The 25,385-nt window shown below is 34.0% G+C and overlaps 1 long non-coding RNA gene and 13 pseudogenes across 1 annotated transcript; 1 reads left to right on the forward strand and 13 right to left on the reverse strand.

The window, feature by feature from the left end:
• Positions 1-70: 70 nt before the first annotated feature.
• On the reverse strand, positions 71-189 carry LOC149652313 (5S ribosomal RNA; annotated as a pseudogene).
• Positions 190-773: 584 nt separating this feature from the next.
• On the reverse strand, positions 774-876 carry LOC149652314 (5S ribosomal RNA; annotated as a pseudogene).
• Positions 877-1,010: 134 nt separating this feature from the next.
• On the reverse strand, positions 1,011-1,129 carry LOC149652315 (5S ribosomal RNA; annotated as a pseudogene).
• Positions 1,130-1,266: 137 nt separating this feature from the next.
• Positions 1,267-1,385, reverse strand: LOC149652316 (5S ribosomal RNA; annotated as a pseudogene).
• A 361-nt stretch (positions 1,386-1,746) lies between these two features.
• On the reverse strand, positions 1,747-1,865 carry LOC149652317 (5S ribosomal RNA; annotated as a pseudogene).
• An 821-nt stretch (positions 1,866-2,686) lies between these two features.
• On the reverse strand, positions 2,687-2,805 carry LOC149652318 (5S ribosomal RNA; annotated as a pseudogene).
• Positions 2,806-2,941: 136 nt separating this feature from the next.
• Positions 2,942-3,060, reverse strand: LOC149652319 (5S ribosomal RNA; annotated as a pseudogene).
• Positions 3,061-3,421: 361 nt separating this feature from the next.
• Positions 3,422-3,540, reverse strand: LOC149652320 (5S ribosomal RNA; annotated as a pseudogene).
• A 358-nt stretch (positions 3,541-3,898) lies between these two features.
• On the reverse strand, positions 3,899-4,017 carry LOC149652321 (5S ribosomal RNA; annotated as a pseudogene).
• A 137-nt stretch (positions 4,018-4,154) lies between these two features.
• LOC149652322 (5S ribosomal RNA) lies at positions 4,155-4,273 on the reverse strand (annotated as a pseudogene).
• Positions 4,274-4,395: 122 nt separating this feature from the next.
• Positions 4,396-4,513, reverse strand: LOC149652323 (5S ribosomal RNA; annotated as a pseudogene).
• Positions 4,514-4,635: 122 nt separating this feature from the next.
• On the reverse strand, positions 4,636-4,754 carry LOC149652324 (5S ribosomal RNA; annotated as a pseudogene).
• Positions 4,755-4,890: 136 nt separating this feature from the next.
• On the reverse strand, positions 4,891-5,009 carry LOC149652325 (5S ribosomal RNA; annotated as a pseudogene).
• Positions 5,010-7,854: 2,845 nt separating this feature from the next.
• LOC149652326 (uncharacterized) lies at positions 7,855-9,193 on the forward strand. The gene is made up of 2 exons (XR_016370897.1): positions 7,855-8,016; positions 8,103-9,193. It is a non-coding gene; the product is annotated as an uncharacterized LOC149652326 (long non-coding RNA).
• The last annotated feature ends 16,192 nt before the right edge of the window (positions 9,194-25,385 follow it).

A 25,385-nucleotide genomic window follows, 5' to 3' on the forward strand; every position in this document is an offset into this window, starting at 1 on the left:
ATAACAAAATGAAAACATGTTTGCTTTTTTCATATCTATTAAAATTTATTAGAGGAAAAAAAAGTGAAAAAGCCAACGGCACGCAGTGTTCCTAAGTGGTCTCCCTCCCAAGTAGTGACTGCGCTCGACGCTGCTTAACATCGGTTATCGGACGAGAACCGGTGTATTCAGCGTGATATGGCCGTTGCCGAGAGTGCTGGTTAATAATTTTAATTTAATTAACTTTCATCTTTATAAAACAATAACAAAAAGAAGATATGTTTGCTTTTTTCATATCGGGTGGAATTTAAAAGAGGAAACAAAAGTGAAAAAACCAACGGCACGCAGTATTCCCAAGTACTGACTGCGCTCGACGCTGCTACCAGGGCGATCGGACGAGAACCGGTGTTCTCAACGTGATATGGCCGTTGCCGAGAGTGCTAGTTAAAAATTCGAAATTAAATTAAGTGAGACAAATTAACCTTCATCTTTATAAAACATTAACAAAAAGAAAATATGTTTGCTTTTTTCATAACGGGTGGAATTTAAAAGAGGAAACAAAAGTGAAAAAGCCAACGGCACGCAGTATTCCCAAGTACTGACTGCGCTCGACGCTGCTAACGTCGGCGATCGAACGAGAACCGGTGTTCTCAGCGTGATATGGCCGTTGCCGAGAGTGCTAGTTAATAATTTGAATTAAATTAACTTTCATCTTTATAAAACAATAACAAAAAGAAGATATGTTTGCTTTTTTCATATCTGGTGGAATTTGAAAGAGGAAATAAAAGTGAAAAAGCCAACGGCACGCTGTATTCCCAAGTACTGTATGCGCTCGACGCTGCTTAACTTCGGTGATCGGACGAGAACCGGTGTTTTCAGCGTGATATGGCCGTTGCCGAGAGTGCTAGTTAATAATTCGAATTTAAATTAAGTGAGACAAATTAACCTTCATCATTTTAAAACAATAACAAAAAAACATGTTTGCTTTTTTCATATCTATTAAAATTTAAAAGAGGAAAAAAAAGTGAAAAAGCCAACGGCACGCAGTGTTCCTAAGTGGTCTCCCTCCCAAGTACTGACTGCGCTCGACGCTGCTTAACTTCGGTGATCGGACGAGAACCGCTGTATTCAGCGTGATATGGTCGTTGCCGAGAGTGCCAGTTAATAATTCGAATTTAAATTAAGTGAGACAAATTAACCTTCATCATTTTAAAACAATAACAAAATGAAAACATGTTTGCTTTTTTCATATCTATTAAAATTTAAAAGAGGAAAAAAAAGTGAAAAAGCCAACGGCACGCAGTGTTCCTAAGTGGTCTCCCACCCAAGTAGTGACTGCGCTCGACGCTGCTTAACATCGGTTATCGGACGAGAACCGGTGTATTCAGCGTGATATGGCCGTTGCCGAGAGTGCTGGTTAATAATTTTAATTTAATTAACTTTCATCTTTATAAAACAATAACAAAAAGAAGATATGTTTGCTTTTTTCATATCGGGTGGAATTTAAAAGAGGAAACAAAAGTGAAAAAGCCAACGGCACGCAGTATTCCCAAGTACTGACTGCGCTCGACGCTGCTAACGTCGGCGATCGGACGAGAACCGTTGTTCTCAGCGTGATATGGCCGTTGCCGAGAGTGCTAGATAATAATTCGAATTTAAATTAAGTGAGACAAATTAACCTTCATCTTTTTAAAACAATAACAAAAAGAAAATATGTTTGCTTTTTTCATATCTATTGGAATTTAAAAGAGGAAAAAAAAGTGAAAAAGCCAACGGCACGCAGTGTTCCTAAGTGGTCTCCCTCCCAAGTAGTGACTGCGCTCGACGCTGCTTAACATCGGTTATCGGACGAGAACCGGTGTATTCAGCGTGATATGGCCGTTGCCGAGAGTGCTGGTTAATAATTTTAATTTAATTAACTTTCATCTTTATAAAACAATAACAAAAAGAAGATATGTTTGCTTTTTTCATATCGGGTGGAATTTAAAAGAGGAAACAAAAGTGAAAAAACCAACGGCACGCAGTATTCCCAAGTACTGACTGCGCTCGACGCTGCTACCAGGGCGATCGGACGAGAACCGGTGTTCTCAACGTGATATGGCCGTTGCCGAGAGTGCTAGTTAAAAATTCGAATTTAAATTAAGTGAGACAAATTAACCTTCATCTTTATAAAACATTAACAAAAAGAAAATATGTTTGCTTTTTTCATAACGGGTGGAATTTAAAAGAGGAAACAAAAGTGAAAAAGCCAACGGCACGCAGTATTCCCAAGTACTGACTGCGCTCGACGCTGCTAACGTCGGCGATCGGACGAGAACCGGTGTTCTCAGCGTGATATGGCCGTTGCCGAGAGTGCTAGTTAATAATTTGAATTAAATTAACTTTCATCTTTATAAAACAATAACAAAAAGAAGATATGTTTGCTTTTTTCATATCTGGTGGAATTTGAAAGAGGAAATAAAAGTGAAAAAGCCAACAACACGCTGTATTCCCAAGTACTGTATGCGCTCGACGCTGCTTAACTTCGGTGATCGGACGAGAACCGGTGTTTTCAGCGTGATATGGCCGTTGCCGAGAGTGCTAGTTAATAATTCGAATTTAAATTAAGTGAGACAAATTAACCTTCATCATTTTAAAACAATGACAAAAAAACATGTTTGCTTTTTTCATATCTATTAAAATTTAAAAGAGGAAAAAAAAGTGAAAAAGCCAACGGCACGCAATGTTCCTAAGTGGTCTCCCTCCCAAGTACTGACTGCGCTCGACGCTGCTTAACTTCGGTGATCGGACGAGAACCGCTGTATTCAGCGTGATATGGTCGTTGCCGAGAGTGCTAGTTAATAATTCGAATTTAAATTAAGTGAGACAAATTAACCTTCATCATTTTAAAACAATAACAAAATGAAAACATGTTTGCTTTTTTCATATCTATTAAAATTTAAAAGAGGAAAAAAAGTGAAAAAGCCAACGGCACGCAGTGTTCCTAAGTGGTCTCCCTCCCAAGTAGTGACTGCGCTCGACGCTGCTTAACATCGGTTATCGGACGAGAACCGGTGTATTCAGCGTGATATGGCCGTTGCCGAGAGTGCTGGTTAATAATTTTAATTTAATTAACTTTCATCTTTATAAAACAATAACAAAAAGAAGATATGTTTGCTTTTTTCATATCGGGTGGAATTTAAAAGAGGAAACAAAAGTGAAAAAGCCAACGGCACGCAGTATTCCCAAGTACTGACTGCGCTCGACGCTGCTAACGTCGGCGATCGGACGAGAACCGTTGTTCTCAGCGTGATATGGCCGTTGCCGAGAGTGCTAGATAATAATTCGAATTTAAATTAAGTGAGACAAATTAACCTTCATCATTTTAAAACAATAACAAAATGAAAACATGTTTGCTTTTTTCATATCTATTAAAATTTAAAAGAGGAAAAAAAAGTGAAAAAGCCAACGGCACGCAGTGTTCCTAAGTGGTCTCCCTCCCAAGTAGTGACTGCGCTCGACGCTGCTTAACATCGGTTATCGGACGAGAACCGGTGTATTCAGCGTGATATGGCCGTTGCCGAGAGTGCTGGTTAATAATTTTAATTTAATTAACTTTCATCTTTATAAAACAATAACAAAAAGAAGATATATTTGCTTTTTTCATATCGGGTGGAATTTAAAAGAGGAAACAAAAGTGAAAAAGCCAACGGCACGCAGTATTCCCAAGTACTGACTGCGCTCGACGCTGCTAACGTCGGCGATCGGACGAGAACCGTTGTTCTCAGCGTGATATGGCCGTTGCCGAGAGTGCTAGATAATAATTCGAATTTAAATTAAGTGAGACAAATTAACCTTCATCTTTTTAAAACAATAACAAAAAAACATGTTTGCTTTTTTCATATCTATTAAAATTTAAAAGAGGAAAAAAAAGTGAAAAAGCCAACGGCACGCAGTGTTCCTAAGTGGTCTCCCTCCCAAGTACTGACTGCGCTCGACGCTGCTTAACTTCGGTGATCGGACGAGAACCGCTGTATTCAGCGTGATATGGTCGTTGCCGAGAGTGCTAGTTAATAATTCGAATTTAAATTAAGTGAGACAAATTAACCTTCATCATTTTAAAACAATAACAAAATGAAAACATGTTTGCTTTTTTCATATCTATTAAAATTTAAAAGAGGAAAAAAAAGTGAAAAAGCCAACGGCACGCAGTGTTCCTAAGTGGTCTCCCTCCCAAGTAGTGACTGCGCTCGACGCTGCTTAACATCGGTTATCGGACGAGAACCGGTGTATTCAGCGTGATATGGCCGTTGCCGAGAGTGCTGGTTAATAATTTTAATTTAATTAACTTTCATCTTTATAAAACAATAACAAAAAGAAGATATGTTTGCTTTTTTCATATCGGGTGGAATTTAAAAGAGGAAACAAAAGTGAAAAAGCCAACGGCACGCAGTGTTCCTAAGTGGTCTCCCTCCCAAGTACGACTGCGCTCGACGCTGCTTAACTTCGGTAATCGGACGAGAACCGGTGTATTCAGCGTGATATGGCCGTTGCCGAGAGTGCTAGTTAATAATTTGAATTTAATTAACTTTCATCTTTATAAAACAATAACAAAAAAGAAGATATGTTTGCTTTTTTCATATCTATTAAAATTTAAAAGAGGAAAAAAAGTGAAAAAGCCAACGGCTCGCAGTGTTCCTAAGTGGTCTCCATCCCAAGTACTGACTGCGCTCGACGCTGCTTAACTTCGGTGATCGGACGAGAACCGCTTTTTTCAGCGTGATATGGTCGTTGCCGAGAGTGCTAGTTAATAATTCGAATTTAAATTAAGTGAGACAAACAAACCATCATCTTTTTAAAACAATAACAAAAAGAAAATAAGTTTGCTCTTTTCAAATCTATTGGAATTTAAAAGAGCAAAAAAAGTGAAAAAGCCAACGGCACGCAGTGTACCTAAGTGGTCTCCCTCCCAAGAAGTGACTACGCTCGACGCTGATTAACTTCGGTTTTCGGACGAACACCGGTGTATTCAGCGTGATATGGCCGTTGCCGAGAGTGCTAGTTAATAATTTGAATTTAATTAACTTTCATCTTTATAAAACAATAACAAAAAGAAGATATGTGTGCTTTTTTCAAATCGGGTGGAATTTAATAGAGGAAACAAAAGTGAAAAACCAACGGCACGCAGTATTCCCAAGTACTGACTGCGCTCGACGCTGCTAACGTCGGCGATCGGACGAGAACCGGTGTTCTCAGCGTGATATGGCCGTTGCCGAGAGTGCTAGTTAAAAATTCGAATTTAAATTAAGTGAGACAAATTAACCTTCATCTTTATAACCTTGACTTTTTACGTCACATCTGAGACCTCACAACACCGCTCCCGGATGGGGTCGAACCACCAACCTATTGGTTAACAGCCGAACGCGCTAACCATTGCGCCACGGAAGCCCAAAAATTAAATGGTCGTCATTTATTGTGCAAAAACTTTGGCTTTCTACGTTACATTTCAGATCCCACAACACCGCTCCCGGGTGGGCTCGAACCACCAACCTATTGGTTAACAGCCGAACGCGCTAACCATTGCGACAAGGAAGCCCAAAATTTAAATGCTCGTCAGATATTGTGTAAAAACCTTGACTTTTTACGTCACATCTGAGACCTCACAACACCGCTCCCGGATGGGCTCGAACCACCAACCTATTACTTAACAGCCGAACGCGCTAACCATTGCGCCACGGAAGCCCAAAAGCTAACTGCTCGTCAGGTATTGTGCAAAAAACTTGACTTTTTACGTCACATCTGAGACCTCACAACACCGCTCCCGGATGGGCTCGAACCACCAACCTATTGGTTAACAGCCGAACGCGCTAACCATTGCGCCACGGAAGCCCAAAAGTTAAATGCTCGTCAGGTATTATGTAAAAACCTTGACTTTTTACGTCACATCTGAGACCTCACAACACCGCTCCCGGATGGGGTCGAACCACCAACCTATTGGTTAACAGCCGAACGTGCTAACCATTGCGCCACGGAAGCCCAAAAATTAAATGGTCGTCAGGTATTGTGGAAAAACTTTGGCTTTCTACGTTACATTTGAGATCACACAACACCGCTCCCGGGTGGGCTCGAACCACCAACCTATTGGTTAACAGCCGAACGCGCTAACCATTGCGACAAGGAAGCCCAAAATTTAAATGCTCGTCAGATATTGTGTAAAAACCTTGACTTTTTACGTCACATCTGAGACCTCACAACACCGCTCCCGGATGGGCTCGAACCACCAACCTATTACTTAACAGCCGAACGCGCTAACCATTGCGCCACGGAAGCCCAAAAGCTAACTGCTCGTCAGGTATTGTGCAAAAAACTTGACTTTTTACGTCACATCTGAGACCTCACAACACCGCTCCCGGATGGGCTCGAACCACCAACCTATTACTTAACAGCCGAACGCGCTAACCATTGCGCCACGGAAGCCCAAAAATTAAATGGTCGTCATTTATTGTGCAAAAACTTTGGCTTTCTACGTTACATTTCAGATCCCACAACACCGCTCCCGGGTGGGCTCGAACCACCAACCTATTGGTTAACAGCCGAACGCGCTAACCATTGAGCCACGGAAGCTCAGAAATTAAATTTTTGTCAGGTATTGTGGAAAAACTTTGGCTTTCTACGTTACATTTGAGACCCAACAACACCTCTCCCGGGTGGGCTCGAACCACCAACCTTTCGATTAACAGCTGAACGCGCTAACCATTGTGCCACGGAAGCCCAAAAGTTAAATGCTCGTTAGGTATTGTGTAAAAACCTTGACTTTTTACGTCACATCTGAGACCACACAACACCGCTCCCGGATGGGCTCGAACCACCAACCTATTGGTTAACAGCCGAACGCGCTAACCATTGCGACACGGAAGCCCAAAACTTAAATGCTCGTCAGGTCCCCAGTAGCACAAGCCTTCCGCATAACAGTCGGTTAAAGGTCGAATAGTCGGTTTACGGTCCAGTCAGCTGTACCATGCTTATTGCGATACTTTTCCGACTCATGAAGCCGACTACTTCTTTTAGTTGGCAATGCCGACATCTATCTGACAGTTGGAACAGAGATGGTTTAAAGTAGGCTTGCCTACCGTCTAGAAAATTTCAACATATTTTTTGCCAATTGATTACCGACTCTCTCGCGCTAGTCGGTATTGTGACGTTTAAGAAGAGTAAATTTAAAAGCAAAGTTATGCTTAGGCCGTTTAGTAACCGACATTTATCCGACAGTTGGAACTGAGATGGTTTAAAGTAGGCTTGCCTACAGTCTAAAGAATTTCAACATATTTTTTGCCAATTGATTACCGACTCTCTCGCGCTAGTCGTTATTATGACGTTTAAGACGAGTAAAATTAAAATCAAAGTTATTCTTAGGCCGTTTTGTAACCGACATTTATCCGACTGTTGGAACTGTGGTGGTTTGAAGTAGGCTTGCCTACCGTCCTAATCATGTAACCCATTTCTGCCAATTGATTACCATCTCCTTCCCGCTAGTCGGTATGGTCACGTTTTAAAAGAGTAAAATGATAAACGAAGTTGTAATATAGGCCTTCTTTTTCCGTGGGACGGTTTTTTTGACTTTTACTATTCCGCATATGCCACCAAATTTTTTTTTGTTATATATTTAACTTATACTATATTTCGACCCACAAGCAGAAGTTGATAATACTATATTTTTGGCAACACTAGAAACATAACGTTACAAAAAAACTACAAAGCAAGAAAACACATCTGATTTTCTAGTTTGAATTTTCCCTCCTGTAATTTCTCGGGTCAGGTGACACGCCTCTGTTCTATTGGCGTAACTAAGATAACGCCATGCACGTCATCATCGAAGAGGGCGCTGCTAGTGCGAAAGCAAGATAGCCTTTCCAGTATCTCTGACGCGGCTGGGTCGTCAGAATGTTTAAACGAGATTTTTGTGGTCGAAAATGATTAGTTCTAGGCTTGCTAACTTTTAATTTCATCGCTAAGGTTCTTTGTCACACTATATAAACTAGAAACGTCTTCGTTTGTCACGTAAGGTTTGAATTTTGTTATTGATTTATCAATTTATCTACCTTTTAGAGCCAGTTTTATGCATAAGCCTTTGCTTCTTTACCTAGCTTCTCATCTGCTGGGAACCACACCCCTATAAAGTGAAACCAAAACTTTGTTTATGTATACCTTCAGTTTATTTGTTTGAATATAAAAGAAGCAAGTGCTTTGGGGCGCTTGGAAATAAAAACCTTATATATTAAAGATTTTTGGTTGTGAAAATAATACTGAATTCCAAAATAGATCTCAAATTTTTTTTAGTTACAGAATGTTTTTGCGGTTTCAAACATTTTAAGAGAAAAATGTGTGAAATAATACCCTTTAGAATTGTATGTTTTTCTTTTTCCTTAAAAAAATCTGTAAGTGTATATCAGGGTTGCCACAGTACCTGGATATCCTGGAAAAGTCAGGGAATTTAAAAATGGGCCAAAAGGTCAGGGAAAAGTCGGGAAATTTTAAAAATTTTAGCAAATTCTGGGAACTTGATTTTAGTGGGTAAAAGTATTTATTGAAAGAGTAATGAAAGTTTCTCCTTATCCTCTCTTAACACAGAAAACTCCATGAGCAATCCTTAAAAATGTCTAGATTTGTTTTTATAAAGTAAATGCCTTCAAAAAAGCTCTTAAGACTGTTATTTATAGTTAAAATGATTCTTATTCATTTTGGTGCAACAAATACATTGGAAAACTTAATGTAGAGAGTTTATTTAATTATAAGCACTTAAAACGTGCTGTAAAAATTTACCCTACCGCCCTAAAAGGTCTGGGAAAATCTGAGAAAAAGGTCAGGGAAAATCTGAGAAAAAGGTCAGGGAAAACCTTGAAAAGTCCGGGAATTTTGTTCTGAAAATTCCGTAGCAACCCTGTATATTTTTCATTAAGAATTTTTTTAATTTAAGAGATAGTAACTGGCCACATCGAAGATATTAACAATGAATATTAATGCTTTAACTGATTTAAATATTATACTCGCCCTGAAAAATTTTACTTTTGGTTAAAACCAATTAGCTAGGCAACCATTCGACTAGTCGTGTAATATCGAATACATTGTTTAATATTTGAAATTGTTATAATTGATGCTCAACCTGTATGTTACTTGAAATAACCAAAGTACAAATTCTAAAGTGATTTTCATTGAAAATGTATTAAAGAAATTTCAATACTTGGTATCAGTATCCTTTACTATAAGCGAATGAAGCCTCGAGTTAAGGCTTGATCGTCGCAAAACCGTCGGGCCTCGAGTTAAGGTTTGATCGTCGCAAATACGTCGGACCTCTTGCTGACAGGCGGTTAAGTCGACTCTCAAACGTGTTGGATGAGGGTCGTATTTCATTCGTGTCGTAACAGTCGGTAAACCAGTGGGCCGTCGTCCCACCGGGCGGACATTTCGATTCTCAAACCCTTACTCTACCAGCCCTTTACCGACGATTTACCGTTCCTATACTAAAAAGCCGCGAAATCGTCGGATTGAGCGCGGCTTTAGGTAGGCATAATGACGCCGACATATAGTCGGCCAACAGTCGTTTTATAGTAGCCTCAAAACAGTAGGAAAACCGGCGGGCCATCGTCCCTCCAGGCGGACATTTCGACTTTCAAACCATTACTCTCCCGACTTATTAGTGACTTTTTACCAACTCGTCGGTAACACACAAAGCCGACCATGTAGGCCCTACGTCGGCAGTGCTACTGGGGGTATTATGTAAAAACCTTGACTTTTTACGTCACATCTGAGACCTCACAACACCGCTCCCGGATGGGGTCGAACCACCAACCTATTTGTTAACAGCCGAACGCGCTAACCATTGAGCCACGGAAGCTCAGAAATTAAATTGTTGTCAGGTATTGTGGAAAAACTTTGGCTTTCTACGTTACATTTGAGACCCCACAACACCTCTCCCGGGTGGGCTCGAACCACCAACCTTTCGATTAACAGCTGAACGCGCTAACCATTGTGCCACGGAAGCCCAAAAATTAAATGCTCGTCAGGTATTGTGTAAAAACCTTGACTTTTTACGTCACATCTGAGACCTCACAACACCGCTCCCGGATGGGCTCGAACCACCAACCTATTGGTTAACAGCCGAACGCGCTAACCTTTGCGCCACGGAAGCCCAAAAATTAAATGGTCGTCATTTATTGTGCAAAAACTTTGGCTTTCTACGTTACATTTCAGATCCCACAACACCGCTCCCGGGTGGGCTCGAACCACCAACCTATTGGTTAACAGCCGAACGCGCTAACCATTGAGCCACGGAAGCTCAAAAATTAAATGGTCGTCAGGTACTGTGGAAAAACTTTGGCTTTCTACGTTACATTTGAGATCACACAACACCGCTCCCGGGTGGGCTCGAACCAATAACCTATTGGTTAACAGCTGAACGCGCTAACCATTGCGCCACGGAAGCCCAAAAATTAGATGCTCGTCAGATATTGTGTAAAAACCTTGACTTTTTACGTCACATCTGAGACCTCACAACACCGCTCCCGGATGGGCTCGAACCACCAACCTATTGGTTAACAGCCGAACGCGCAAACCATTGCGCCACGGAAGCCCAAAAGTTAAATGCTCGTCAGGTATTGTGTAAAAACCTTGACTTTTTACGTCACATCTGAGACCTCACAACACCGCTCCCGGATGGGCTCGAACCACCAACCTATTGGTTAACAGCCGAACGCGCTAACCATTGCGCCACGGAAGCCCAAAAGTTAAATGCTTGTTAGGTATTGTGTAAAAACCTTGACTTTTTACGTCACATCCGAGACCTCACAACACCGCTCCCGGATGGGCTCGAACCACCAACCTATTGGTTAACAGCCGAACGCGCTAACCATTGCGCCACGGAAGCCCAAAAGTTAAATGCTCGTCAGGTATTATGTAAAAACCTTGACTTTTTACGTCACATCTGAGACCTCACAACACCGCTCCCGGATGGGGTCGAACCACCAACCTATTGGTTAACAGCCGAACGCGCTAACCATTGCGCCACGGAAGCCCAAAAATTAAATGGTCGTCATTTATTGTGCAAAAACTTTGTCTTTCTACGTTACATTTCAGATCCCACAACACCGCTCCCGGTTGGGCTCGAACCACCAACCTATTGGTTAACAGCCGAACGCGCTAACCATTGAGCCACGGAAGCTCAAAAATTAAATGGTCGTCAGGTACTGTGGAAAAACTTTGGCTTTCTACGTTACATTTGAGATCACACAACACCGCTCCCGGGTGGGCTCGAACCACCAACCTATTGGTTAACAGCTGAACGCGCTAACCATTGAGCCACGGAAGCTCAGAAATTAAACGGTTGTCAGGTATTGTGGAAAAACTTTGGCTTTCTACGTTACATTTGAGACCCCACAACACCTGTCCCGGGTGGGCTCGAACCACCAACCTTTCGATTAACAGCTGAACGCGCTAACCATTGCGATACGGAAGCCCAAAAATTAGATGCTCGTCAGATATTGTGTAAAAACCTTGACTTTTTACGTCACATCTGAGACGTCACAACACCGCTCCTGGATGGGCTCGAACCACCAACCTTTCGGTTAACAGCCGAACGCGCTAACCATTGCGCCAAGGACGCCCAAAAATTAAATGGTTGTCAGGTATTGTTGAAAAGTTACGACTTTTCACGCTACTTCTGAGACCCCACAAATCCTCTCTCGTTTGGGCTCGAACCACCAACCTTTCGGTTAACAGCTGAACGCGCTAACCATTGCGCCACTGAGGCCCAAAAATTAAATGGTCGTCGGGTATTGTGGAAAAACTTTGGCTATTTACGTTACATTTGAGATCCCAAAACACCGCTCCCGGGTGGGCTCGAACCACCAACCTATTGGATAACAGCCGAACGCGCTAACCATTGAGCCACGGAAGCTCAGAAAATAAATGGTTATCACGTATTATGGAAAAAGTTTGACACACTCAATAAAAGTGATTTCATCTCGATTGAACAATAAATAAAAATGTACCTCGATTTTTAATAACATTTTCAAAATCGACGTAACTCGGCCTAAGAAAAACATTTTGAGTATTTGTTCACTATTTACAAATATATTCACTGAAACCATTATTTTTATACTTTTTGCTTTAATTCAAGCAAATGTAACGATATTCATTCAAAAAACTGTTAAAATTCAATTTTTCAATAAGAAATCGTTGTCACTGATTTTGTATCTTGAAGAAGAAAAACATGCGATATTTTGGTACTTTTTTGAATGCATTTTTTTCTGGAGAAATTTTTGACCGAATTCAGCTTAATTTCCTATAAAACACTCATTGAAAGTGATTTCATCTCGATTGAACAATAATTAAAAATTTACCTCGATTTTTAATAACATTTTCAAAATCGACGTTTCACGGCCAAAGAAGCATACTTTGAGTATTTCTTCACTATTTTCAAATATATTCATTGAAACCATTATTTTTATACTTTTTGCTTTAATTCAAGCAATGTAACGATATTCATTCAAAAAACTGTTAAAATTCAATTTTCAATAAGAAATTGTTGTCACGGATTTTGTATCTTGAAGAAAAAAAACATGCGATTTTTTCGGTACACTTTTGAATGCATTTTTTTCTGGGGAAATTTTTGACCGAATTCAGCTTAATTCCCTATAAAACACTCATTGAAAGTGATTTCATCTCGATTGAACAATAAATAAAAATGTACCTCGATTTTTAATAACGTTTTCAAAATCGACGTAACTCGGCCTAAGAAAAACATTTTGAGTATTTGTTCACTGTTTTCAAATATAACCACTGAAACCATTATTTTTGTAATTTTTGCGTTAATTCAAGCAAATGTAACGATATTCATTCAACAAACTGTTAAAATTCAATTTTAAATAAGAAATCGTTGTCACGGATTTTGTATCTTGAAGAAAAAAAACATGCGATTTTTTTCGGTACACTTTTGAATGCATTTTTTTTCTGGAGAAATGTTTGACCGAATTCATCTTAATTCCCTATAAAACACTCATTGAAAGTGATTTCATCTCGATTGAACAATAATTAAAAATTTACCTCGATTTTTAATAACATTTTCAAAATCGACGTTTCACGGCCAAAGAAGCTTACTTTGAGTATTTCTTCACAATTTTCAAATATGTTCTCTGAAACCATTATTTTTATACTTTTTGCTTTAATTCAAGCAAATGTAACGATATTCAATCAAAAAACTGTTAAAATTAAATTTTTCAATAAGAAATCGTTGTCACGGATTTTGTATCTTGAAGAAGAAAAACATGCGATTTTTTTCGGTACTTTTTTGAATGCATTTTTTTCTGGAGAAATCCTTGACCGAATTCAGCTTAATTCCCTATTAAACACTCATTAAAAGTGATTTCATCTCGATTGAACAAAAAATAAAAATGTACCTCGATTTTTAATAACATTTTCAAAATCGACGTTTCACGGCCAAAGAAGCATACTTTGAGTATTTCTTCACTATTTTCAAAAATAACCACCGAAACCATTATTTTTATACTTTTTGCTTTAATTCAAGCAAATGTAACGATATTCATTCAAAAAACTGTTAAAATTCAATTTTTCAATAAGAAATCGTTGTCACGAATTTTGTATCTTGAAGAAGAAAAACATGCGATTTTTTCGGAACTTTTTTGAATGCATTTTTTTCTGGAGAAATTTTTGACCGAATTCAGCTTAATTGCCTATAAAACACTCAATAAAAGTGATTTCATCTCGATTGAACAATAAATAAAAATGTACCTCGATTTTTAATAACATTTTCAAAATCGACGTAACTCGGCCTAAGAAAAACATTTTGAGTATTTGTTCACTGTTTTCAAATATAACCACTGAAACCATTATTTTTGTAATTTTTGCTTTAATTCAAGCAAATGTAACGATATTCATTCAACAAACTGTTAAAATTCAATTTTAAATAAGAAATCGTTGTCACGAATTTTGTATCTTGAAGAAGAAAAACAAGCGATTTTTTCGGTACTTTTTTGAATGCATTTTTTTCAGGAGAAATTTTTGACCGAATTCAGCTTAATTCCCTATAAAACACTCATTAAAAGTGATTTCATCTCGATTGAACAATAAATAAAAATGTACCTCGATTTTTAATAACATTTTCAAGATCGACGTTTCACGGCCAAAGAAGCATATTTTGAGTATTTCTTCACTATTTTCAAATATAACCACTGAAACCATTATTTTTATACTTTTTGCTTTAATTCAAGCAAATGTAACGATATTCATTCAAAAAACTGTTAAAGTTCAATTTTTCAATAAGAAATCGTTGTCACTGATTTTGTATCTTGAAGAAGAAAAACATGCGATTTTTTGGTACTTTTTTGAATGCATTTTTTTCTGGAGAAATTTTTGACCGAATTCAGCTTAATTTCCTATAAAACACTCATTGAAAGTGATTTCATCTCGATTGAACAATAATTAAAAATTTACCTCGATTTTTAATAACATTTTCAAAATCGACGTTTCACGGCCAAAGAAGCATACTTTGAGTATTTCTTCACTATTTTCAAATATATTCATTGAAACCATTATTTTTATACTTTTTGCTTTAATTCAAGCAATGTAACGATATTCATTCAAAAAACTGTTAAAATTCAATTTTCAATAAGAAATTGTTGTCACGGATTTTGTATCTTGAAGAAGAAAAACATGCGATTTTTTCTGTACTTTTTTGAATGAATTTTTTTCTGGAGAAATTTTTGACCGAATTCAGCTTAATTCCCTATAAAACACTCAATAAAAGTGATTTCATCTCGATTGAACAATAATTAAAAATGTACCTCGATTTTTAATAACATTTTCAAAATCGACGTTTCACGGCCTAAGAAAAACATTTTGAGTATTTGTTCACTGTTTTCAAATATAACCACTGAAACCATTATTTTTATACTTTTTGCGTTAATTCAAGCAAATGTAACGATATTCATTCAACAAACTGTTAAAATTCAATTTTTCAATAAGAAATCGTTGTCACTGATTTTGTATCTTGAAGAAGAAAAACATGCGATATTTTGGTACTTTTTTGAATGCATTTTTTTCTGGAGAAATTTTTGACCGAATTCAGCTTAATTTCCTATAAAACACTCATTGAAAGTGATTTCATCTCGATTGAACAATAATTAAAAATTTACCTCGATTTTTAATAACATTTTCAAAATCGACGTTTCACGGCCAAAGAAGCATACTTTGAGTATTTCTTCACTATTTTCAAATATATTCATTGAAACCATTATTTTTATACTTTTTGCTTTAATTCAAGCAATGTAACGATATTCATTCAAAAAACTGTTAAAATTCAATTTTCAATAAGAAATTGTTGTCACGGATTTTGTATCTTGAAGAAAAAAAACATGCGATTTTTTCGGTACACTTTTGAATGCATTTTTTTCTGGGGAAATTTTTGACCGAATTCAGCTTAATTCCCTATAAAACACTCATTGAAAGTGATTTCATCTCGATTGAACAATAAATAAAAATGTACCTCGATTTTTAATAACGTTTTCAAAATCGACGTAACTCGGCCTAAGAAAAACATTTTGAGTATTTGTTCACTGTTTTCAAATATAACCACTGAAACCATTATTTTTGTAATTTTTGCGTTAATTCAAGCAAATGTAACGATATTCATTCAACAAACTGTTAAAATTCAATTTTAAATAAGAAATCGTTGTCACGGATTTTGTATCTTGAAGAAAAAAAACATGCGATTTTTTTCGGTACACTTTTGAATGCATTTTTTTCTGGAGAAATGTTTGACCGAATTCATCTTAATTCCCTATAAAACACTCATTGAAAGTGATTTCATCTCGATTGAACAATAATTAAAAATTTACCTCGATTTTTAATAACATTTTCAAAATCGACGTTTCACGGCCAAAGAAGCATACTTTGAGTATTTCTTCACTATTTTCAAATATGTTCACTGAAACCATTATTTTTATACTTTTTGCTTTAATTCAAGCAATGTAACGATATTCATTCAAAAAACTGTTAAAATTCAATTTTCAGTAAGAAATCGTATTCACGGATTTTGTGTCTTGAAGAAGAAAAACCTGCGATTTTTTCGGTACTTTTTGGAATGAATTTTTTTCTGGAGAAATTTTTGACCGAATTCAGCTTAATTCCCTATAAAACACTCATTAAAAGTGATTTCATCTCGATTGAACAATAAATAAAAATGTACCTCGATTTTTAATAACATTTTCAAAATCGACGTTTCACGGCCAAAGAAGCATATTTTGAGTATTTCTTCACTATTTTCAAAAATAACCACTGAAACCATTATTTTTATACTTTTTGCTTTAATTCAAGCAAATGTAACGATATTCATTCAACAAACTGTTAAAATTCAATTTTAAATAAGAAATCGTTGTCACGGATTTTGTATCTTGAAGAAAAAAACATGGGATTTTTTCGGTACACTTTTGAATGCATTTTTTTCTGGAGAAATTTTTGACCGAATTCAGCTTAATTCCCTATAAAACACTCAATAAAAGTGATTTCATCTCGATTGAACAATAAATAGAAATGTACCTCGATTTTTAATAACATTTTCAAAATCGACGTAACTCGGCCAAAGAAAAACATTTTGAGTATTTGTTGACTGTTTTCAAATATAACCACTGAAACCATTATTTTTGTAATTTTTGCGTTAATTCAAGCAAATGTAACGATATTCATTCAACAAACTGTTAAAATTCAATTTTAAATAAGAAATCGTTGTCACGGATTTTGTATCTTGAAGAAAAAAAACATGCGATTTTTTCGGTACACTTTTGAATGCATTTTTTTTCTGGAGAAATGTTTGACCGAATTCAGCTTAATTCCCTATAAAACACTCATTTAAAGTGATTTCATCTCGATTGAACAATAATTAAAAATTTACCTCGATTTTTAATAACATTTTCAAAATCGACGTTTCACGGCCAAAGAAGCATACTTTGAGTATTTCTTCACTATTTTCAAATATATTCATTGAAACCATTATTTTTATACTTTTTGCTTTAATTCAAGCAATGTAACGATATTCATTCAAAAAACTGTTAAAATTCAATTTTCAATAAGAAATCGTATTCACGGATTTTGTGTCATGAAGAAGAAAAACCTGCGATTTTTTCGGTACTTTTTTGAATGAATTTTTTTCTGGAGAAACTTTTGACCGAATTCAGCTTAATTCCCTATAAAACACTCATTAAAAGTGATTTCATCTCGATTGAACAATAATTAAAAAAGTACCTCGATTTTTAATAACATTTTAAAAATCGACGTTTCACCGCCAACGAAGCATATTTTGAGTATTTCTTCACTATTTTCAAAAATAACCACTGAAACCATTATTTTTATACTTTTTGCTTTAATTGAAGCAAATGTAACGATATTCATTCAACAAACTGTTAAAATTCAATTTTAAATAAGAAATCGTTGTCACGGATTTTGTATCTTGAAGAAGAAAAACATGCGATTTTTATCGGTACTTTTTTGAATGCATTTTTTTCTGGAGAAATTTTTGACCGAATTCAGCTTAATTCCCTATAAAACACTCAATAAAAGTGATTTCATCTCGATTGAACAATAATTAAAAATTTACCTCGATTTTTAATAACATTTTCAAAATCGAATTTCACGGCCAAAGAAGCTTACTTTGACTATTTCTTCACTATTTCCAAAAATGTTCACTGAAACCATTATTTTTATACTTTTTGCTTTAATTCAAGCAAATGTAACGATATTCAATCAAAAAACTGTTAAAATTAAATTTTTCAATAAGAAATCGTTGTCACGGATTTTGTATCTTGAAGAAAAAAAACCTGCGATTTTTTCGGTACTTTTTTGAATGAATTTTTTTCTGGAGAAATTTTTGACTGAATTCAGCTTAATTCCCTATAAAACACTCATTTAAAGTGATTTCATCTCGATTGAACAATAATTAAAAATTTACCTCGATTTTTAATAACATTTTCAAAATCGACGTTTCACGGCCAAAGAAGCATACTTTGAGTATTTCTTCACTATTTTCAAATATATTCATTGAAACCATTATTTTTATACTTTTTGCTTTAATTCAAGCAATGTAACGATATTCATTCAAAAAACTGTTAAAATTCAATTTTCAGTAAGAAATCGTATTCACGGATTTTGTGTCTTGAAGAAGAAAAACCTGCGATTTTTTCGGTACTTTTTGGAATGAATTTTTTTCTGGAGAAATTTTTGACCGAATTCAGCTTAATTCAAGCAAATGTAACGATATTCATTCAACAAACTGTTAAAATTCAATTTTAAATAAGAAATCGTTGTCACGGATTTTGTTACTTGAAGAAAAAAACATGCGATTTTTTCGGTACTTTTTTGAATGCATTTTTTTCTGGAGAAATTTTTGACCGAATTCAGCTTAATTCCCTATAAAACACTCAATAAAAGTGATTTCATCTCGATTGAACAATAAATAAAAATGTACCTCGATTTTTAATAACATTTTCAAAATCGACGTAACTCGGCCTAAGAAAAACATTTTGAGTATTTGTTCACTATTTACAAATATATTCACTGAAACCATTATTTTTATACTTTTTGCTTTAATTCAAGCAAATGTAACGATATTCATTCAAAAAACTGTTAAAATTCAATTTTTCAATAAGAAATCGTGGTCACGGATTTTGTATCTTGAAGAAGAAAAACATGCGATTTTTTCGGTACTTTTTTGAATGCATTTTTTTCAGGAGAAATTTTTGACCGAATTCAGCTTAATTCCCTATAAAACACTCATTAAAAGTGATTTCATCTCGATTGAACAATAAATAAAAATGAACCTCGATTTTTAATAACATTTTCAAAATCGACGTTTCACGGCCAAAGAAGCATATTTTGAGTATTTCTTCACTATTTTCAAAAATAACCACTGAAACCATTATTTTTATACTTTTTGCTTTAATTCAAGCAAATGTAACGATATTCAATCAAAAAACTGTTAAAATTAAATTTTTCAATAAGAAATCGTTGTCACGGATTTTGTATCTTGAAGAAGAAAAACATGCGATTTTTTCGGTACTTTTTTGAATGCATTTTTTTCAGGAGAAATTTTTGACCGAATTCAGCTTAATTCCCTATAAAACACTCATTAAAAGTGATTTCATCTCGATTGAACAATAATAAAGATGTACCTCGATTTTTAATAATATTTTCAAAATCGACGTTTCACGGCCAAAGAAGCATATTTTGAGTATTTCTTCACTATTTTCAAAAATAACCACTGAAACCATTATTTTTATACTTTTTACTTTAATTCAAGCAAATGTAACGATATTCATTCAACAAACTGTTAAAATTCAATTTTAAATAAGAAATCGTTGTCACGGATTTTGTATCTTGAAGAAAAAAACATGCGATTTTTTCGGTACTTTTTTGAATGCATTTTTTTCTGGAGAAATTTTTGACCGAATTCAGCTTAATTCCCTATAAAACACTCAATAAAAGTGATTTCATCTCGATTGAACAATAAATAAAAATGTACCTCGATTTTTAATAACATTTTCAAAATCGACGTAACTCGGCCTAAGAAAAACATTTTGAGTATTTGTTCACTGTTTTCAAATATAACCACTGAAACCATTATTTTTGTAATTTTTGCGTTAATTCAAGCAAATGTAACGATATTCATTCAACAAACTGTTAAAATTCAACTTTAAATAAGAAATCGTTGTCACGGATTTTGTATCTTGAAGAAAAAAAACATGCGATTTTTTCGGTACACTTTTGAATGCACTTTTTTCTGGAGAAATGTTTGACCGAATTCATCTTAATTCCCTATAAAACACTCATTGAAAGTGATTTCATCTCGATTGAACAATAATTAAAAATTTACCTCGATTTTTAATAACATTTTCAAAATCGACGTTTCACGGCCAAAGAAGCTTACTTTGAGTATTTCTTCACTATTTTCAAATATGTTCACTGAAACCATTATTTTTATACTTTTTGCTTTAATTCAAGCAAATGTAACGATATTCAATCAAAAAACTGTTAAAATTAAATTTTTCAATAAGAAATCGTTGTCACGGATTTTGTATCTTGAAGAAGAAAAACATGCGATTTTTTTCGGTACTTTTTTGAATGCATTTTTTTCTGGAGAAATCCTTGACCGAATTCAGCTTAATTCCCTATAAAACACTCAATAAAAGTGATTTCATCTCGATTGAACAATAAATAAAAATGTACCTCGATTTTTAATAACATTTTCAAAATCGACGTAACTCGGCCTAAGAAAAACATTTTGAGTATTTGTTCACTATTTACAAATATATTCACTGAAACCATTATTTTTATACTTTTTGCTTTAATTCAAGCAAATGTAACGATATTCATTCAAAAAACTGTTAAAATTCAATTTTTCAATAAGAAATCGTGGTCACGGATTTTGTATCTTGAAGAAGAAAAACATGCGATTTTTTCGGTACTTTTTTGAATGCATTTTTTTCAGGAGAAATTTTTGACCGAATTCAGCTTAATTCCCTATAAAACACTCATTAAAAGTGATTTCATCTCGATTGAACAATAAATAAAAATGGACCTCGATTTTTAATAACATTTTCAAAATCGACGTTTCACGGCCAAAGAAGCATATTTTGAGTATTTCTTCACTATTTTCAAAAATAACCACTGAAACCATTATTTTTATACTTTTTGCTTTAATTCAAGCAAATGTAACGATATTCAATCAAAAAACTGTTAAAATTAAATTTTTCAATAAGAAATCGTTGTCACGGATTTTGTATCTTGAAGAAGAAAAACATGCGATTTTTTCGGTACTTTTTTGAATGCATTTTTTTCAGGAGAAATTTTTGACCGAATTCAGCTTAATTCCCTATAAAACACTCATTAAAAGTGATTTCATCTTGATTGAACAATAATAAAGATGTACCTCGATTTTTAATAATATTTTCAAAATCGACGTTTCACGGCCAAAGAAGCATATTTTGAGTATTTCTTCACTATTTTCAAAAATAACCACTGAAACCATTATTTTTATACTTTTTACTTTAATTCAAGCAAATGTAACGATATTCATTCAACAAACTGTTAAAATTCAATTTTAAATAAGAAATCGTTGTCACGGATTTTGTATCTTGAAGAAAAAAAACATGCGATTTTTTCGGTACACTTTTGAATGCACTTTTTTCTGGAGAAATGTTTGACCGAATTCATCTTAATTCCCTATAAAACACTCATTGAAAGTGATTTCATCTCGATTGAACAATAATTAAAAATTTACCTCGATTTTTAATAACATTTTCAAAATCGACGTTTCACGGCCAAAGAAGCTTACTTTGAGTATTTCTTCACTATTTTCAAATATGTTCACTGAAACCATTATTTTTATACTTTTTGCTTTAATTCAAGCAAATGTAACGATATTCAATCAAAAAACTGTTAAAATTAAATTTTTCAATAAGAAATCGTTGTCACGGATTTTGTATCTTGAAGAAGAAAAACATGCGATTTTTTTCGGTACTTTTTTGAATGCATTTTTTTCTGGAGAAATCCTTGACCGAATTCAGCTTAATTCCCTATTAAACACTCATTAAAAGTGATTTCATCTCGATTGAACAATAAATAAAAATGTACCTCGATTTTTAATAACATTTTCAAAATCGACGTTTCACGGCCAAAGAAGCATACTTTGAGTATTTCTTCACTATTTTCAAAAATAACCACCGAAACCATTATTTTTATACTTTTTGCTTTAATTCAAGCAAATGTAACGATATTCATTCAAAAAACTGTTAAAATTCAATTTTTCAATAAGAAATCGTTGTCACGAATTTTGTATCTTGAAGAAGAAAAACATGCGATTTTTTCGGAACTTTTTTGAATGCATTTTTTTCTGGAGAAATTTTTGACCGAATTCAGCTTAATTGCCTATAAAACACTCAATAAAAGTGATTTCATCTCGATTGAACAATAAATAAAAATGTACCTCGATTTTTAATAACATTTTCAAAATCGACGTAACTCGGCCTAAGAAAAACATTTTGAGTATTTGTTCACTGTTTTCAAATATAACCACTGAAACCATTATTTTTGTAATTTTTGCTTTAATTCAAGCAAATGTAACGATATTCATTCAACAAACTGTTAAAATTCAATTTTAAATAAGAAATCGTTGTCACGAATTTTGTATCTTGAAGAAGAAAAACATGCGATTTTTTCGGTACTTTTTTGAATGCATTTTTTTCAGGAGAAATTTTTGACCGAATTCAGCTTAATTCCCTATAAAACACTCATTAAAAGTGATTTCATCTCGATTGAACAATAAATAAAAATGTACCTCGATTTTTAATAACATTTTCAAGATCGACGTTTCACGGCCAAAGAAGCATATTTTGAGTATTTCTTCACTATTTTCAAATATAACCACTGAAACCATTATTTTTATACTTTTTGCTTTAATTCAAGCAAATGTAACGATATTCATTCAAAAACTGTTAAAATTCAATTTTTCAATAAGAAATCGTTGTCACTGATTTTGTATCTTGAAGAAGAAAAACATGCGATTTTTTGGTACTTTTTTGAATGCATTTTTTTCTGGAGAAATTTTTGACCGAATTCAGCTTAATTTCCTATAAAACACTCATTGAAAGTGATTTCATCTCGATTGAACAATAATTAAAAATTTACCTCGATTTTTAATAACATTTTCAAAATCGACGTTTCACGGCCAAAGAAGCATACTTTGAGTATTTCTTCACTATTTTCAAATATATTCATTGAAACCATTATTTTTATACTTTTTGCTTTAATTCAAGCAATGTAACGATATTCATTCAAAAAACTGTTAAAATTCAATTTTCAATAAGAAATTGTTGTCACGGATTTTGTATCTTGAAGAAGAAAAACATGCGATTTTTTCGGTACTTTTTTGAATGAATTTTTTTCTGGAGAAATTTTTGACCGAATTCAGCTTAATTCCCTATAAAACACTCAATAAAAGTGATTTCATCTCGATTGAACAATAATTAAAAATGTACCTCGATTTTTAATAACATTTTCAAAATCGACGTTTCACGGCCTAAGAAAAACATTTTGAGTATTTGTTCACTGTTTTCAAATATAACCACTGAAACCATTATTTTTATACTTTTTGCGTTAATTCAAGCAAATGTAACGATATTCATTCAACAAACTGTTAAAATTCAATTTTCAATAAGAAATCGTTGTCACGGATATTGTATCTTGAAGAAAAAAACATGCGATTTTTTCGGTGCACTTTTGAATGCATTTTTTTCTGGAGAAATATTTGACCGAATTCAGCTTAATTCCCTATAAAACACTCATTGAAAGTAATTTCATCTTGATTGAACAATAATTAAAAATTTACCTCGATTTTTAATAACATTTTCAAAATCGACGTTTCACGGCCAAAGAAGCATACTTTGAGTATTTCTTCACTATTTTCAAATATGTTCACTGAAACCATTATTTTTATACTTTTTGCTTTAATTCAAGCAATGTAACGATATTCATTCAAAAAACTGTTAAAATTCAATTTTCAATAAGAAATCGTATTCACGGATTTTGTGTCTTGAAGAAGAAAAACCTGCGATTTTTTCGGTACTTTTTTGAATGCATTTTTTTCTAGGGAAATTTTTGACCGAATTCAGCTTAATTCCCTATAAAACACTCATTAAAAGTGATTTCATCTCGATTGAACAATAATTAAAAATTTACCTCGATTTTTAATAACGTTTTCAAAATCGACGTAACTCGGCCTAAGAAAAACATTTTGAGTATTTCTTCACTGTTTTCAAATATAACCACTGAAACCATTATTTTTGTAATTTTTGCGTTAATTCAAGCAAATGTAACGATATTCATTCAACAAACTGTTAAAATTAAATTTTAAATAAGAAATCGTTGTCACGGATTTTGTATCTTGAAGAAAAAAAACATGCGATTTTTTCGGTACTTTTTTGAATGAATTTTTTTCTGGAGAAATTTTTGACCGAATTCAGCTTAATTCCCTATAAAACACTCATTAAAAGTGATTTCATCTCGATTGAACAATAATTAAAAATGTACCTCGATTTTTAATAACATTTTAAAAATCGACGTTTCACGGCCAAAGAAGCATATTTTGAGTATTTCTTCACTATTTTCAAAAATAACCACTGAAACCATTATTTTTATACTTTTTGCTTTAATTCAAGCAAATGTAACGATATTCATTCAACAAACTGTTAAAATTCAATTTTAAATAAGAAATCGTTGTCACGGATTTTGTATCTTGAAGAAAAAAACATGGGATTTTTTCGGTACACTTTTGAATGCATTTTTTTCTGGAGAAATTTTTGACCGAATTCAGCTTAATTCCCTATAAAACACTCAATAAAAGTGATTTCATCTCGATTGAACAATAAATAAAAATGTACCTCGATTTTTAATAACATTTTCAAAATCGACGTAACTCGGCCAAAGAAAAACATTTTGAGTATTTGTTCACTGTTTTCAAATATAACCACTGAAACCATTATTTTTGTAATTTTTGCGTTAATTCAAGCAAATGTAACGATATTCATTCAACAAACTGTTAAAATTCAATTTTAAATAAGAAATCGTTGTCACGGATTTTGTATCTTGAAGAAAAAAAACATGCGATTTTTTCGGTACACTTTTGAATGCATTTTTTTCTGGAGAAATGTTTGACCGAATTCAGCTTAATTCCCTATAAAACACTCATTGAAAGTGATTTCATCTCGATTGAACAATAATTAAAAACTTACCTCGATTTTTAATAACATTTTCAAAATCGACGTTTCACGGCCAAAGAAGCTTACTTTGACTATTTCTTCACTATTTTCAAATATGTTCACTGAAACCATTATTTTTATACTTTTTGCTTTAATTCAAGCAAATGTAACGATATTCAATCAAAAAACTGTTAAAATTAAATTTTTCAATAAGAAATCGTTGTCACGGATTTTTTATCTTGAAGAAGAAAAACATGCGATTTTTTCGGTACTTTTTTGAATGCATTTTTTTCCAGGAGAAATTTTTGACCGAATTCAGCTTAATTCCCTATAAAACACTCATTAAATGTGATTTTACCTCGATTGAACAATAAATAAAAATGTACCTCGATTTTTAATAACATTTTCAAAATCGACGTTTCACGGCCAAAGAAGCATATTTTGAGTATTTCTTCACTATTTTCAAAAATTACCACTGAAACCATTATTTTTATACTTTTTGCTTTAATTCAAGCAAATGTAACGATATTCATTCAAAAAACTGTTAAAATTCAATTTTTCAATAAGAAATCGTATTCACGGATTTTGTGTCATGAAGAAGAAAAACCTGCG

The sequence above is a fragment of the Phalangium opilio genome, unplaced genomic scaffold (genome assembly GCF_054372755.1).
Source record: "Phalangium opilio isolate 3A_F unplaced genomic scaffold, DU_Popi_V2 ptg000082l_1, whole genome shotgun sequence".
Lineage (NCBI taxonomy): Eukaryota > Metazoa > Arthropoda > Arachnida > Opiliones > Phalangiidae > Phalangium > Phalangium opilio.